Source organism: Sciurus carolinensis, chromosome 8 (genome assembly GCF_902686445.1).
Source record: "Sciurus carolinensis chromosome 8, mSciCar1.2, whole genome shotgun sequence".
NCBI lineage: Eukaryota > Metazoa > Chordata > Mammalia > Rodentia > Sciuridae > Sciurus > Sciurus carolinensis.
Window position 1 is genome coordinate 52,235,174 of NC_062220.1, and position 5,642 is coordinate 52,240,815.

A 5,642-nucleotide genomic window follows, 5' to 3' on the forward strand; every position below is an offset into this window, starting at 1 on the left:
GATGGTTTTGTGGCTTTATTTCCTTGATTTGACCCGATCCCGTATTTCTACACTAACTGCCTGTCCCCAATTCTGGCTTCACTACCACTACGTATAGTTTCCTAGATCTTCCTAAATCCTAACTGACAGCATGCTGTTGAGGTTAAAGCTTATTTTTATTTTTTATGTTTATGTCTAAATTTTTCATGCGTATTATTCAGTGGCCTTTAGTATAGTCACAAAGTTGCGTGACATCACCATGTGATTCCAGAACATTTACATCACCCTGAAAAGAAATCCCATACCATGGCAATCATTCCCCATTGCCCATCACCCCAGTCCCTAGCAATTACTCACCTATGGTGTACATGGATTTGACAATTGTGGAATTTCTTAAAAACAAAATAACATAATACTTGGCCTTCTGTGTCTGACTTTTGGACTTAGCATAAATTTTTAAGGCTCATTCATATTTAGCATTATCAGTACTTCATTCCTTTTTATGGTCAAATGATCATTCCTTCTATAGATAGGCAACATTTCATTTATTCATTTACTAACCGATGAGCATTAGGTTTTTTCCCACTAAAGGGTTATTATAAATAATGCTGCTATTCATGTACAGGTTTTTGATGAACATTGTGTTATCAGTTCTTGTGGGTATCCATCTAGGAGTGGAACTGCTGGGTTATAAGGTAATTCTATGCTTAACTTTTTGAGTACTCCAAACTATTTCCTAAAGTAGCCATACCATTTTACATTGCTACCAACAATAGATGAGGATTCTAATTTCTCCACATCCTCACCATCACTCGTTATTATTTGTATCTTGTGATTTTTAAAATGGATTTTTTGAAGGATAATTGATACACATGAATCTATACATATTGAGTGTACTTAATTTGATGAGTTCGGACATATACATACACTCTTAAACCATTACAACAATCAAGGTAGTAGATGTATCTATCAGTTCTAAAAGTTTCTTCTTTTCCCCCCTCTTTTGTGTGTGGTAGGAATGCTTAACATGAGATCTACCCTCAATACATTTATAAGTGCTCAATATACAGTGTTGTTAATGATAGGCATTATGATGTACAAAAGTCTTCAGAATTGCTGATCTTTCCTGACTGAAATGCTTGTCAAAAATCAATTAATTATAACAGCAAGGGTATATTTTTCTATTCTGGATTCCATTCCATTCCATTCTTTCCATTCTATTCCCATATATGTGTTTGTGTGTGTGTGTGTGTGTGTGTGTGTGTGTGTGTGTGTGTTTGAGCTAGTACTACACTGCTTGATTATTATAACTTTGTAGTAAATTATAAAATTAAGAAATGTGAATTCTCCAACTATTTTTCAAATTGTTTTGTCTGTCCTGGATCTCTCCTAATTACATATGAACTTTGGGATCAGGTTTCAGTTTCTGAAAAAAATCAAGTGTTATCTTGATAGAGATCATATTAATTCTGTAAGTCAATTGGGAAATATTTTTTTAAAAACATTTATTTATTTTCATTACTTTTTGACAGTGATAATTTTTTTTTTAAAAAAGATTCTTTTCATACATGTATATAGGGTAACAATGTCTGTCTCACAATCTACTGTCCTGCCCCCTCCCCACCTACCCTACCCATCCCCTTACTTGGGGAGTATTTCTATCTTAACAATATTATATCTCCTAATCTATGAAGACTAAATATGCTATTTTTAATGTATTCAATGTTTTTTAATGAAAATTTTAGCTTTTCGTGTATAAGTCTTATAGTTTCTTGGCTAATTTAGTCTTAAATATTTTATTCTATTTGATGCTCAAGAGAATTATATCTAGATTTCATGTTTAAACTGCTTACTGCTAGTGTATCAGAATGCAACTGAGTTTTGCATATTGACCTTCTGTCCTTCTACCCTGCTGAACTCTTTTAGACTTCTAATACATTTTGTGGGAGTCTAAGATCTTGTATGCTATAATAGTGCCATCTCTTAGTTTTTCACTATTCCTCAGCTGTATGCATGTATGGGTATTACCCTAGTCATAATGGATTGTGAATAGAGAGGTTTGCCAGTAGAACAAAACAAAATGGAAATGACAAGGTAGAGACATAGGATATGGTACCAGAAGTTTCTCATGGGGACAGGGTTAGGAGGCCAGGGATGGCAAGGCAAAATCACGAAAGATACCCTACACTGATATATTGGTTAAGGGCATGAGTCTTGAAGTCAGATTGCCTAGGTTAAATTCTCCCCCTGCTACCTAGAAGCTGAGTGAATTTGTGCAAGTTGCTTAATCACTCAATACCTTAGTCTACTCATCTATAGAATAGATTTACGATTAACCTCGTCTCATAGAATTTTTATGAGGTTCATATGAATGAACAAAAATAAAGATTTTAAGTAGTGTTTTCCATGTATAATATGCTGTTTGAATATTATCCATTAATATTATCCAAATATCTGTAGGGATTTAATTTTTCATTTGGGTAGGAGTCTATCCTGAGGGATAAGCACACAGCCCAGTAGCTAGCTGGTTTGTGGAACTTTGACACTGAGAGATTGACAAGTTCATGATGTTGGCTATTTATGGCTGAGAGGAAGCTGCAATGGATTTGCTAAGACCTACCTTTTCAGTGTTGCTATTTATTGTGCCTCTACATTTTTTTCTTTTTAAATTTTCTCCAAAACTTGTCATTTTATTGTTAAAATACATCCCTGGGGGAGAAATTCTACATAAGCTTGTCTGCCCATAAGGTTAGTAGGATTTAGCATGGACTCTGTATTATGGGATAACTGTTAAATGATATTTCTGAAGTCTAATTTCAAACTTTTAAAATTTGGGAAACACAAAGTATATTTTTCCTCTTTCTCAATAGCATGTAATAGAAACATTTTGAGATATTTGTAGGGCTATCTACAAGTTAACTTTTCTTCCAACTCTTAGGTAATATTATGTAAATGTTTAATACGGTATTATATTTTATTTCTTAGTTTAAGCATTTCTTTTTCTTCTTTATAGAAGGAATAGTAAATAATTTTGGATGAACTTTTTTGTCAAATTTTATTTTACTGTATTTTAAAGCTGTAGAAAATTGGTTATTTGCTTATATCTGGAAGTTATAAATTTGATAGGAATATTTTTTTTCAGTATACTGAGAGTGTTAACTATTGGAAAAATTTCATTGAAAGTGTACCATTACACTCAAAGAAATCTTGCTATTTTCTTAACAATTGTAAGTATGGGTTATTTATATCTATTCAGACATTAGGTACCATTTATAATTTTTAGGCATAGAATGAGTATAGATTTAAAATTCAAAATAGGGTCTGTCACACTCCAGTTGATGGTATATGTGAATTTAGAAGACTTAGGTATTGACCTAGAGCTAGGTCTGAATTCTTTATGAGAGCTTCTTTTATGATAGGAGGCAACTTTTTATAGTTGATAAGATTTTGCATTAAGTTTTTTGCTTTTTAGAGGACTACTAGTGTGCCTTGCCTTATAATTTTAAAGAGGATTTTCAATGTCTATAGAATATAAAAATTAGAATGAGTTCTATTTCAGATGAATATTTTCCCCCACATAGGATTTATTATAGGTTTTTTTTGAACCTTGCCTATATATTCAACATAAGATTTGTTTATAAAACGTCAAACTAATTTAAAGGAGTATTATCACTCTCAGAGCACTGTATTTGTCTTGTGAGAGCCTCATGTGTGATTTTTATTGACTATGCAAATTTTAGTTGTGTTACTAAAAGAGTAGAGGCAGATATCTCTTTTCCCATTACTTGCTTTTAGGAAGGTGTGCTGGGATGCATCCAGGGTCCCTGACAAGGGCCAGGGACATGGAGTAGCAATGAGTTTACTGAATTAAAAATCTTTGCAGAAAAAGAAAATCTATATTGGTAACTTGGGATCACATGAGTTCATTGAGAGGTCTGACTTCAATTGCTGCTCATGTACAAAATGTATCATTTATCATTTTTTGGGGTCTTTAGCCCCCTTGCTCTTCTTGACCAGCAACAAGAGAAAGGGACACTCCCCAACAAGGCCAGACCGGGATAGGTAGGGCCGACTGAATGCCCGCACCCAGCCCTCCAGGTGGAGGACAATCAGATTGGTCAGAAAGACCAGTCACAGCAGGAACTCGTTTATTGAGGAAGTCACACAGCTTTTATGTAGGGTGAAGGCTAGGCGGGAACCAATCAGCTTAAAGGTCAGCAAGGGGGGGTTGACGCAGGCGAGAGTCCCATAGGACTATATGGCAAGCACGAGCTGATCATGTTCGCGGAACTGTTGTTAACCAATCCCTGATGGTGGTCCGATTTATTGTTATTAACTTTTGAAACCACCTTTGAGGCCTTGATCTTGCTCACTGCCAGGAAGTAAGGAGTCAGCCTGAGTTAGTTAACATGTCATTAGTCCCAACATTTCCCCGTTTTTTGTTTTATATTAAGGGTGTGTCTGTCTTAGGTTGCCCCTGGGAGGGTCTTATCCGTCATGGAACATCACCCTAGCAGTTTGGGGGTCTATCTTACTCGAAGGTGTGCCTGTCTTAGGTTGTCCTCCTCTGAGGATCTTACCCATCATTGATTACCACCTTAGCACTTCAGGTGCACCCCTCAGGAGGAGCAGGGCTTAAGGGAGAGACACTTAGACCCCAGTGTCCTGATACGAGTGATCCATGATCCTATAGGGCTCCCAATCATCATTATGAAGGGCGGTATAATGCTGTCAGACCACCATGGGTTGCACAGACTTAGCCTGGCTTTTTAGGAAATGGATAAGCTTATTGATTATGCAAGGCCCAAAGGTGAACACAAAGATAATGGTGATTAGCAGTCCCCTAAGTGGGAGGAGGTAGGGGAGCCACCCGTGTAACCCAGTCCAGAGGAAATTAGAGTGGAGCTCGTTCCTGCGACTTTCCAGATCTTCTTGTAGGTTTTGATTTTATCTTGTACAATGCCAGAGTGGTTGACATAGAAACAGCACTCTTCACCAAGGAACAGGCAAAGCCCTCCTTCCTTCACCGTTAGCAGATCCAAACCACGACAATTTTGCAGGACAACAGCGGCCAAGGAATTAAGTTGAGCCTGTAGATCTCAGATGGAACTGGCAACATATTGCATATTGTCAATTATCTGTTGAGAAAGCTTATTATAGAGAGTGAGAGATGTGCTTATGACTGAAATTTCTGTCCCTACTCCTGTGGCCACTCCTATCCCTAGTAGGAGGGGTATAGCGATTATTGACCTTTTTGCTCGTGGGTTGGAGTGCTCCCCAGATGGTATGGGTAGGGCCTGATTATTTGGGAGGATTGTGACCTCTGGAAATAAGAGGGCAAGAGCACATATTCCTGTCCAGTTACCAGGGAGCACATTGGATGCTGGTCCTCCACAATAAAAGACTGTACCATTTGGGGTGCATAGGGGCATATTTGCAGCAGGAATAGCGATGTTTTTCCCGCATATATTAGGGTTCAAAGACCCCATGTCCTCAATTTGATTAGAGGTTGAGCTAGGAAGAAAACAGGTCACCTTGGGGGAGCCAAAGGGGAGTATGTATATTTCACCATAGGGGGGCAGTAGAGGGCAACTGGAGGAGAAGGTTATGGTTTCATTAGGGGTTAGCAGAAGACCCGTGACGCTAAGGGGTTCATTGTGAAA